The sequence below is a fragment of the Macaca nemestrina genome, chromosome 16 (genome assembly GCF_043159975.1).
Source record: "Macaca nemestrina isolate mMacNem1 chromosome 16, mMacNem.hap1, whole genome shotgun sequence".
Lineage (NCBI taxonomy): Eukaryota > Metazoa > Chordata > Mammalia > Primates > Cercopithecidae > Macaca > Macaca nemestrina.
Window position 1 is genome coordinate 47,534,531 of NC_092140.1, and position 12,139 is coordinate 47,546,669.

The 12,139-nt window shown below is 35.1% G+C and overlaps 1 protein-coding gene and 1 long non-coding RNA gene across 9 annotated transcripts in view; both read left to right on the forward strand.

The window, feature by feature from the left end:
* Positions 1-12,139, forward strand: part of LOC105489946 (protocadherin 9) — a 944,009-nt gene that overhangs the window by 749,946 nt on the left and 181,924 nt on the right. The window lies entirely within an intron of this gene.
* Positions 1-12,139, forward strand: part of LOC139359184 (uncharacterized) — a 103,952-nt gene that overhangs the window by 39,619 nt on the left and 52,194 nt on the right. Inside the window, exon 1 of the long non-coding RNA XR_011615022.1 lies at positions 1-12,139. This exon is cut by the window's left edge and continues 39,619 nt beyond it; it is cut by the window's right edge and continues 28,606 nt beyond it. This is a non-coding gene — a long non-coding RNA (uncharacterized lncRNA).

Here is a 12,139-nt window from a genome sequence, read left to right on the forward strand (position 1 = left end):
GTTCTGGGGTACACGTAAAGAATGTGCAGGTTTGTTATATAGGTATATATATGTGCCATGGTGGTTTGCTGCACCCATCAACTCGTCATCTACATTAGGTATTTCTCCTAATGTTATCTCTCCCCTAACCGCCCCATCCCCCGACAGGCCCCAGTGTGTGATGTTCCCCTCTTTGTGTCCATGTGTTCTCATTGTTCGACTCCCACTTATGAGTGAGAACATGAGGTGTTTGGTTTCCTGTTCCTGTGTTAGTTTGCTGAGAATGATGATTTCCAGCTTCATCCATGTCCCTGCAAAGGACATGAACTCATCTTTTGTTATGGCTGCATAGTATTACATGTTGTATATGTGTCACATTTTCTTTATCCAGTCTATCATTGATGGGCATTTGGGTTGGTTTTGAGTCTTTGCTATTGTGAACAGTGCTGCAATAAACATGTGTGTGCATGTGTCCTTATAGTAAAATGGTTTATAATCCTTTGATTAGATACCCAGTAATGGGATTGCTCGGTCAAATGGTATTTTTTGGTTCTAGATCCTTGAGGAATCGCCACACTGTCTTCCACAATGGTTGAACTAATTTACACTCCCACCAACAGTGTAAAAGTGTTCCTATTTCTCCACATCTTCTCCAGCATCTGTTCTTTCCTGACTTTTTAATGATTGCCTTTCTAACTTGTGTGAGATGGTATCTCATTGTGGTTTTGATTTGCAAGCAATTACTTAAAATAAGACAACAAAGATATTTGTTGCATTAACTGATTCTACCTTTCAAGAAAGATTTCTCTGTAGAATATGATGCTGTTTGACAGCAGTTTGCCAATAGTAGAACTTCTTTAAAAATTGAAATCAAACTTCTCAAAACCTGCCACTGTTATTTCAACAAAGTTTGTGTACTACTCTAGAATTTTCTTGTTATTTCAACAATGTTCTCAGTATTTTCACCAGGAGTAGATTCTATCTCAAGAAACCACCTTCTTTGTTCATTCATAAAAATCAATTTCTCATCTGTTTAAATTTTTATCATGAGACTGCAGCAGTTCAGTCACATCTTCAGGCTCCACTTCTAATTCTAGTTCTCTAGCTATTTCCACCACATCTGCAGTTCCTTCCTCCACTAAAATCTTGAACCTCTCAAAGTAATCTGTGAGAGCTGGAATCAACATTGTCCACACTCCTGTTACTGTTGGTATTGTGTTCAGAGTTTGTTCCTTCTGGTGGGTTCTTGGTCTCACTGACTTTAAGAATGAAGCCGCGGACCTTCGTGGCGACTGTTAGAGCTCTTAAAGGTGGTGCGGACCCAAAGAGTGAGCAGCAGCAGGATTTATTGTGAAGAACAAAAGAACAAAGCTTCCATAGTGTGGAAGAGGACCTGAGCAAGTTGCCACTGCTGGCTGGGGTGGCCAGCTTTTGTTTCCTTATTTGTCCCTGCCCATGTCCTGATGATTGGTCTTTTACAGAGTGCTGATTGGTCCATTTTACAGAGTGCTGATTGGTGCATTTTTACAGAGTGTTGATTAGTGCATTTACAATCCTTCAGCTAGACACAGAGCTCTGATTGGTCCATTTTTACAGAGTGCTGATTGGTGCATTTACAATCCTTTAGCTAGACACGGAGCTCTCATTGGTGCATTTACAATCCTCTAGCTAGACAGAAAAGTTCTCCAAGTCCCCACTTGATCCAGGAAGTCCAGCTGGCTTCAATTCTCAGTATTTTGACCTCCTCCCATGAGTCACAAATGATCTTAATGGCATCAATAATGGTGAATTCTTTCCAGAAGATTTTAATTTAGTGTTCACAGATCCATCACAGATCCATCAGACACTGTGTCTGGCAGATCTAGGTTTATGAAAAGTAATTCTTAAATAATAAGACCAGAAAGTCAAAATTTCTTCTTAATCCGTGAGCTACAGAATGGATGTTTTGTTAACAGGCATGAAAACATTAATCTGCTTCTACATTTCAATCAGAGCTCTTGAATAATCACATACATTGTCAATAAGCAGTAATATGTAATATTTGGAAAGGAATGTTTTTTTCCTGAGCAGAGTCTCAATGTTGGGCTTGAAATATTCACTAAACCATGCTGTCAAAAGATATGCTCTCATTCAGGCTTTCTTGTTGCATTTCTAGAGCACAGGCAGAGTAGATTTAGCATAATTCTTACGGGCCATAGGATTTTTGGAATGTTAAGTGACCATTGGTTTAACAGAAAGTCACTAACTGTGCTCGCCCCTAATAAGAGAGTTAACCTGTTATTTGATGCTTTGAACCCAGGCACTGACTTTTCCTTTCTAACTATACAAGTCCTAGATTGCATCTTCTTCCAACAGAGGCTGTTTTATCTACATTGAAAATTTGTTTTTTAATTTAGCCATTGTCATCAATTATCTTAGCTAGATCTTCTGGCTAACTTGTTGCAGCTTCCCCATCAGCACTTGCTGCTTCGCCTTGTACTTTCATGTTATAAAAACATCTTTCCCTGAATCTCATGAGCACATACTTGCTAGCTTCAAAATTTTCTTCTGCGGCTTATCACCTCTCTCAGTCTTCATAGAATTGAAGAGAATTAGGGCTTAACTCTGGATTAGGTTTTGGCTTAAAGAAAAGTTGTGGCCAGTTTGATCTTTTAACCAGACAACTAAAACCTTCTCCATATCAGCAATAGGCCTGTTTCAGTTTTTAAAATAAATTGTGTGTTCCCTGGAGTAACAATTTTAATTTCCTTCAATAACTTTCCCTTTGCATTCATAACTTGCTAATTATTTGGCACAAGAGGTCTAGCTTTTTACCGGCCTCAGCATTCAACATGCCTTCCTCAGTAAGCACAGTCATTTCTAGCTTTTGATTTAAAGTGAGAGGCTTGTGATTCCTCCTTTTATATGATCGCTTAAGGGCCATCGTAGATTTACTAACTGGCCTAATTTCAATATTGCTTTGTTTTGGAGAATAGGAGGGCCCAAAGAAATAAAGAAAGGCTGGGGAACGGCTGGTTGGTGGAGCAGTCAGAACCCACACAACATTTATTAAGTTCACTGTCTAATATGAGTGTGGCTTGTGGTCCTCCAAAATTCTGACAACAGTAACATCAAAGGTCACCAATCCCAGATCACCATAACAGAGATAATAATAATGCACCAAACATTTAAAATGTTGCAAGAATTAACAAAATGTGACATAGAGACAGAAGTAAGCACATCCTGCTGCAGAAATGGTGCCGATACACTTGCTCAATGCAGGCTTGCCACAGACTATCAATTTGTAAAAAAATGTAGCATCTGGGAAGCACAGTAAGGGAAAATACAATAAAAAGAGGCACGCCTGTACTCATAATCACACCTTGGTAGAGTATCATGATCATCTGAGATCATCCTGAAGAGAATTATGAGTTTATGCAAAGTAAGCCAAGTTTGTACAATTTAAGAGGATGAGGATAGATAAAGCATGATTTTTATCACCTTATCTTTTCTTGAAGCTAATCCCTGTGGGATGTGGATTCGACTATGATTTGCACATGATTTATATTGATAACAATAATCATCAACTTTTGTAGAAAACTTAATATGCCAGGCACTATAAGTGTCTTACATATTAATTATGTTAATCTTCACAAACACTCTCAGAGTTAGGTGTTATTATCTCTGCCTTTTTAACAAGAAAACAAAGACACAGAGAGGCAAAGCAATTTGCCTAATACCATACAGCCAGTAAGTTTGAAGTAATTCAAACCCAAAATGTCTGTTGGATTGCCGTCTTTTAATATCTATAACTTATCCACAGTTCATCTCAAATATCATATAATTTAGGTAAGCATAAATTCACATGAAAGACCATAATCATAGCCTACAATGAGGTTTACATTTATAATATACATGCCAAGTGCTTGAATGTGTGTGATCCCATTTAGTCTTCACAATAATCCTATTAATTAGATATTATTATTCAGTTTTATAGGTGAGCAAACTGAGTTTCAGAAAATAAGTTGCCCAAGCCATATCACTAAATAAGCGGCCTCCAAACCCTTCAGGTATGTCTGACTCTAGAATACATGCTCTTAACACAACTTTCCTAATAAAATGTGTGGTCTTGTCATATTGTCTCATTAGGCATACACGCACATTGAATTGCTTAGTCTCTTAATGTCAACATTTCTACTCTGCATTCCGCCTAGTGACTAAAATAAGTGAAATAGCCTTATTAATTGTTTAAGTAAAATGACTATTGGATTAGTCACTCTATAACTCATATCATTGAATAAAAACTTAGAAGAGTTAACAAAAATGAATTATTCATAATGATAATTCACCTACATATTTAACTGAGTATGGCCTAAGGATCTTTACATCTTAAGAAGCAATGTTTCTACAGAGCTATTCATTTGACAAGCTGAGGGTTGAAGTAACATTAGTACCATCATGTTAACATTATACCTCCCTTCCTGACAATATTTTTGAATATTAGCCTCCTGATAACACTCCTGGTTTGTGATATTAAAACAATGTCACTTATACACGAGAAGATATTTCCCTTCTTAGATGACATGGAAGAGAGACAAGCATCCAGTTTGCTGGGCTTTAACGTGTGGACATGTCAAAATTATACATTGTGTTCACTTTGTGACAGAAATATTATTGTAACCTTTTAAAACATTGGGAATATAACTCATCTCCACTATTGAGAATGTATACTCATCTTTCTCATTTACTTAAAATTATATTAATGTTTTTAATCTGATGATAATTTAATACAGTTACAGTTAATTAAGACTGCAAATCATCAAATGGGGTAACAAGATTGAAACATGTCATATATAAAAGTAATTCTACTAGCAATTCTCTTTATAAGAAAATAATCTTTTATCTATCTCTATGTAATGAAGTCTAATAATTTGTGTATTAGTAACATCATATAATATTTTAGTGTTTTTTTTTAATGTAATTTTCCTGTTGAGGGAGGAGCCTTCAGATAAGTGGTGGTGACACTTTGGATTTGTAACTAATAATGAACAATCACAAAACAAACTTCTAGGATACATCAGAAAAACTTGAACAATAAACAAACTTTTGGGTTTTATAAGGATATGGAGGTCTTATAAGTGAGGTCAGGTATGATTCTAGGGCATTTGTCTTAGAGAAGATTTAACAAGACCTTCAAAGAGAGAAAGAGAACCCAGTTCTCAGCAAGGAAGGGGCACAATGGTGAGGGCTGAAGGCTGAAAGAGTAAGAAACAACATTCAACCTAAAACCATGAAAAAACAGAGTTAACTCGAAGAACAACAAAAGATAAAGGCCAAGGGACAAATCAGAAGACAGAGCTAAGTTAAGGAAGAGACTTAGAGGTGAATTCTGGAGTCAGAATTTAGAGATAGGTAGAAGAGATACAGTGAAAGGCAATGTGGTTGTGAATGCTTTGTGGCAATATTCACATCAAACAATTGTTTGCAGTTTTTTTTTTTAGAGAAAAGTAGGTCTTATATCTCCCTTTCTGGGCATGCAACTGTGTGTCTTCATTGGTGAGCTAAATATTATTCTCTCCTGACAGGAGACCATTTTGAGGGTGCATTACTAAATAGAATTCATATCAAATACATGTTTATTGCATTCTCTTTTCTCTACTTTGTGTGGGCATAGGAAAGATAAAGATAAGAAAATATTGTGAAAGGGAGAAGGGGGAAGACAAATGAGGAAAAGAATACATTTGTGAATGAAAAATTGGAAAGTTGCAAAAAATAGTATGTTAGTTCCAAATGGTTGGTCTCAGAATGGATAAGTTCTTACATATGAGAATATGGCACCTTATATACAAAAATATAGAAGTTTTAAGTTATTGTTTATGAATTCAATAGTATGTAGTAAAATATCATAATGAAAATCCTTATAAGGAAACATATTTTCTGCAAAGCTATCTTTAGGTCACAGTGACAGCAGGACTGTAAGAAGGTAATTAACATACTTTGTGCATCTACTATGTGCCAGCAAGTGTGCTTCATACATATGGTCTCTTTTAGCAAAACTGGCAGATATTTGCTAATCTTGTATCTAGATAGTCTCTACAACCAACAACAAATGCTTTCCTCTATGCTGTGAGCACATAGCACTTGTATAATGAGAAAAGAGTGTCATTATATTCAGTGATTTCTTTTTCTTAGAAATTTTATATAACTAACCTCTTCTACCAATCTGGAAGTCCTTGTACATCATCCAATTGGATTGGTTATATATTTTTAACCTGTCTCTTGTGACAGAGTGTCCCAAGATAACATTAACCCATAGAGAAAATTGCAGCTGTAGACACACTGTCAATTATTCTTGGGACAATGAAACTCATTCAAGGAGACTCTAGGTAATGTCTTCTGCTCCACCTCAGAATTCATTAGCACTAAGGACGGAAACCTTAGCGACCAAAATTTAAGAACTCTGGAATTTCAAATTTGGAAGAAAAAGAGAGAGAATAGGTTATAGTGACTCCCAACCTAAGAAGCACTTGATGGCTCAGTGATAGTGGTAAGAGCCATGACATATCAACCATTTAAGTTTCAACTGTAGTCATTGAAATGATTTTATCAATATATTATGTACACATATTAAACTGTAAGTTTATGTTTTATGTTTTAAAATTATAATAAACTATCAACATAAACCATTAATCATTATTAATGTTTATATTATGATATATTTCATATAATAGTTTAAATGATTTTTAGTTTACTTAATGTCTTGTAATAATAGCAAAGGCTTTTTTGTAATATTGACTACATATAACTTTCATAATTTTAATCTGACAGATATTTATTGGATAGCTACTATGCCATGTATTAGTCATAGCTCCATCTATTGTACCTTGCTTCAGATCAGTATATTAGATGGAAGAAGTGAATTTATCTGTTTTTCTATGGTTTCTTCATTTTATCCATTGAAATTCTGTCCTCAAAACAGATACCGGTATAAACCCAGAGAAATAAGAGCTGTTTTATTAATCGGAGACAATCTTTGTGTTCTTTGTGCCATGCAGTTGTGTTTTCTAATTCACACTGTGGCTTACCCATGCAGACAGGTAAGTCAAAATGAGACATGGATGTAAATGTGTGAGTTGACTAAATTTAGTCATGATGATGACAATATTCATAGGTTAGTTATGTCTAGGTTTATAATAGTATATTGAATGCATTTGTTTTCATAGTCAATTTCCTTAAATGCTGACATTAAACAAAGCTAAGTGAATGAAAACATTTTGATTTTGGAAATTTTAAATAGAAATTAAAAGTTTATTTTTGCTATATACATATCAAGATCAAAGAATTAAGGAGTTTTATATCTTTTATTAAGACAACTGTTCAAGGCACTGTTGTTTGATAATGTCAAACTTATACAAACATACAGAGACCTGCATATCCACAGGAGACAGAGAGCCAGATATGTTCCTTCAAAATTTGTTTTTTTCCTTGTAGCATTATGAAAGAAGCTTTACTAGTCCCCAAGGAGAAGACGAGATCTACATTTAAATAAAGATATTAATAACTTGAGCTTTAGCTCTCTTTAGAAAGCTGTTAAGTGGTTTAAGATATTTTGTATAGGTAAGAATGTGAAGTGAATTGCTAATGACATGTACAAAGTGATCCTGAAGGGCTCATCTTTTGTCATTTATCACATTGTATGTAGTAAATTACTAGTTACATTGTATCATGAGTCCTAATAAATGCATTATTCGGTAGTTATTGATACAATTTTAATAGAGATATACATGTTAGGTTCCAGTATGCATCTACTAGTAGTATTTATTGTAAGAATTCTAGCATATGTTACTAAGTGGATTGTGTGCGAACATGCACAGAAGCATACACATACCAATGGAAATGAAGAAAAAGAACATATAGTTTTATTGTTATTAACTTATAATTCATATTTATACTAGAAAGGTTATTGAAAGTAAGCATAGCAAATATCGATAGATCAATTCCCATTCCCTGCTATTTTTTTCATTTTTTTCTGTGTTTGCTTTTGATTTTTATTAACATCATGACCGAGATCACCTTAAACATTGTCATATAGATAATAATCATAAAGTTTATTACTTCTTTTGTAAGATTTAGCATCACTGTGAAGTCTCCAAAAAAGTTTGAATAAACTGCCACTGCCAGTGTTTAATATCTTAAATTATATGTGAAACTCCAACTGTCAACTGAGATTCCTGGGATACCTATTGCAAATCAATCCATAAAAGATATAAAATTTATATAATGTAATAAGAAGGTTTTACATGTTAGTTATCACACATTAGTTTTTAAATGGAATAAATATAACTACAAATCATAAAGTACCAAATATAATTAAAAAATGAACTTTCATCCTTTAGGAGAAGATTCAGTGTTTCATTGAATTAACAGCATATATATTACTTACTTTACAATATAGAATATATAAATGCTTGATGCTTATATTCTTTTCTTTCTTTCCGTGCTTTGTAAGTTTTAGAAGATTCTAAAATAAAAACAGGCTTGGATGCTTAAACCATAAAACTTGTATACAAAACTCTTAACTGGGAAAAAACGATTTTCAAAGATGAGACATCTGGAATCACTTTCAATATTAATACATAGTCACCAACGTCAATAACTTCAAGTAAGACAATCCAAAGAACAAATTGTTATAATATGGATGAGTTTGGTGGTGGTTGTTGTTTTGAGATAGAGTCTCACTCTGTCACCCAGGCTGGGGTGCAGTGGCATGAACATGGCTCACTGCAACCTTGACTTTCCTTGCTCCAGTGATCCTCCCTCCTCAGCCTCTGAAGCTAGGACTACAAGTGGTGCGTGTCACCATGCTTGACTAATTTAAAAAAAAAATGTAGAGAGGGGGTTTTGCCAGGTTGCCCAGGCTGGTCTCAAACTCCTCTGCTCAAGTGATCCACCCGCCTCAGCCCCCCAAAGTGCTGGGATTTGCAGGCATGAGCAATTACGCCTGACCTACGTTTTTCTTTCAGACAAATGTGAACCACATTTCTATTTTCTCTCTCTCTCTCTCTCTCTCTCTCTCTCTCTCTTAATTATACTTTAAGTTCTAGGGTACATGTGCACAACGTGCAGGTTTGTTATATATGTATACATGTGCCATGTTGGTGTGCTGTACCCGCTAACTCATTATTTACATTAGGTATATCTCCTAATGCTATCCCTCTCCACTCGCCCCCCCGCTTTTTTTTTTTTTTAAATTTTTATTTTTTAAATGGAGTCTCTCTCTGACATCCAGGCTGGAGTAGGGTGGCACGAACTCAGCTCACTGTCACGTCTGCCTGCCAGGTTCAAGAGATTCTTCTGCCTCAGCCTCCTAAGTAGCTGGGATTACAGGTGCCCACCACCACGCCCAGCTAATTTTTTGTATTTTTAGTAGAGACGGGGTTTCACCATGATGACCAAACTTGTTTTGAACTCCTGACTTTAAGTGATTAAGGCCGAGACCCGCCTTGGCCTCCCAAAGTGCTAGAATTACAGGCATGAACTACTGCACCCGGCCATATTTCTATTTTCAATGAATAAAAACGTTACATGAAAAAATGTAATTTGGGGAAACCACCAAATAACCCAGATCTTGGGAAATCATCAAATAACCCACACTTTCCCTTCTGTTACTTTATACTTTTCTGATACTAGCAGAGTCATGAGACTCGAGAGCTAGACTACCAGAGTTCAAATTCTAACTCCATTCTTTAGTTGCTATGGAAATTTGAGCAAGCTACTTAGCCTCTGTTGCCTCAGTTTCCTCAAATGTGAAAAAGGTAATAATGGTATCTTCTTCAAAGTCTCATCATTAATGATTAAATGCATTAATCACAAGCTGTTTCACATAGTGTCTGACAAATAGAATATGATATATGTGTTAGGTATTATAATGTTAAGCTAAACATATGTCAACGTTTTGGTAATTTCAAAGAATTACACATACACAAGCTGAGAAAATTGAGATCCATTAAAGTGAAATTAACATTATGCTTAACTTTCATTTTTGCAGATTCCTTTAGTAAATCATTTTTGAAGAAAAAAGCTCCATAAGATCAATTAAATAGTATTGACTGTTTTTAGCAAAACTTACAGAAGCTAAGTAACTGCTAAGAATGTCTTTTTGCTTATTTCACTATTGATTCTCTTTGTTGTCAAAGTAACAATTTAACAATCATCTCTTCTCATTGCATCCCTCCTCCCTGAAAAAAGTCATGTACAAACTGATCAGTCCTTTTAAAACCGTAGCTAAAAATATTAAGTAGAAAACACAGATTGATTTTATGTGCAAGTAGCAATTTTTTTTTAAAGCTCTAGGCAAGCATTCTTTGGTGATCTGGCTTACACAACAAGGAATCCTTTCCCCCAGATGCTCAGTAGAAGTACTATACTTGCTTCTAATCAGATCTTAATAGTTAAACAGCATTAATAAAGGCTGCCTTTTATTGAGCACTTAATAATTTCCATCTAGTGTGCTTTGTGCACATCAATGCATTTATTTTTTTAAATTCTTCCAAATCACCGGCTGATCAGATCTTCTATATGCCTCTATTTCAGAACTGTAAAAGTTGAGATTCAGAGACATGAAACACCTGTCCAAGTTAGCTCAGCAAGAATAGGTAGAATTGATCCCAGTCATTTGTCTACACAGTCCTTAATGCTAATTCTTATATGAGCTTCCAAAAGTTTTTTTTGTTTTGTTTTTTAATTTCAGAGCTCGTGTCTGTTCTGTACAATGTTACATACATCCCCCTTGGCTTTTTCTCTAGTTATTTATAACATTTCACATTTTTAGGGTTTTTTTTGTACCTCATGATAGAGAACAGAGAAGTGTTTGTATATGTCATTCAGCGGGGTCCTGCTTAGGTGAGCTTCTCTTCAAAGTTAAACTGACCCAGATTTTTATAAGTCACCAATACTCTTCAGCAACATTTCACTTTTCAAAGATGCATCAACACTTTCAGATTTCCAGAGTATTTTAGTAACTGGTACTAATGTACTTAGGGAATTGAGTTAGTACATCTTATAAAAGTGCCTACATTTTAGGGAGCAGGCACTGGATAAATACAACAAAGTATGTGTTAGGTGTGCATACATGCTAAAATTCAACAGAAGGGTATATATAATTCTAAATACAAAAGTGCTGTTAAGGTACACTGGGTTTTTAAATTTAATTTCTTGTTATCTTCTCTTTTTCATCTGTGTCTATATATACCTACAGATGTCACAATTCAAACTAGCAAGGAAGGTCATGTCATATTGTTTTAATTACGAAGGCAATTATACTAATATAGAAGTGGCATCAATCAGTGCTTTCCTTAGCACTTACCAAGAACAAAATCATTCCTGTGAAACAAAGCACAGAGAAGAAAAGGAGAGAAGTAGAGCTGGTTCTGTAGTTCAAGAATTCACCAGAGATCATGGTTAAAAGTGGAAAAAGTCTAGAAAGACAAGCAGACAGTATAATTCACAGTATCACCACTCTGCCATTAGCTTTGAAGGATGACTAAAGTGGCCCTGTCCATGAAATGTGGTGGCTTTCTTTATCAGTTACAGACTCAGCAGATAAAATGTCTGTGATAGAAGGATAAAAAAGAGAAAGGGTGAAACTAAAGTAAGAGGGAGAGGGAAACCGTGAGTGATAGAGAAATCTGCAGAATGCAGAAATGCATAGCTCTATGTACAAATAAGAGGCGACCGGAGATACCAGAATTGACACATTTTCACGCACTGTAATCACACCTTGATGGACTATTTTATAATTTTAAAACTATAATATAATTAAAACACACTGTGGCATAGAAGAAATAATATCAATATCTACTGGGTCATGGATAGCTTGTAAGTTAATAGAGAAAATGAATCCAGTTTGTAGCATTTGTTACGATTTGAGCAGTTATTCCCTCCCTCCCTTCCTTCCTCCCTCTTTCTGTTCCTTCCTTCCTTCCCTCCTCCATCCCTTTCTTTTGTCCTTTTTCATTCCTTTCTTCCTTTCTCTCTCCCTTCCATCCTTTCTTTTTTCCTTCTTTACTTCCTACAATAATTGCCTTCTGTGAATCAATATTGATATATTATACACTTTTAAAGTATCTTGAAGTTATCTGACAAGGTTGCATAATGTGGTTTTGTCATAGCATAATGTTTA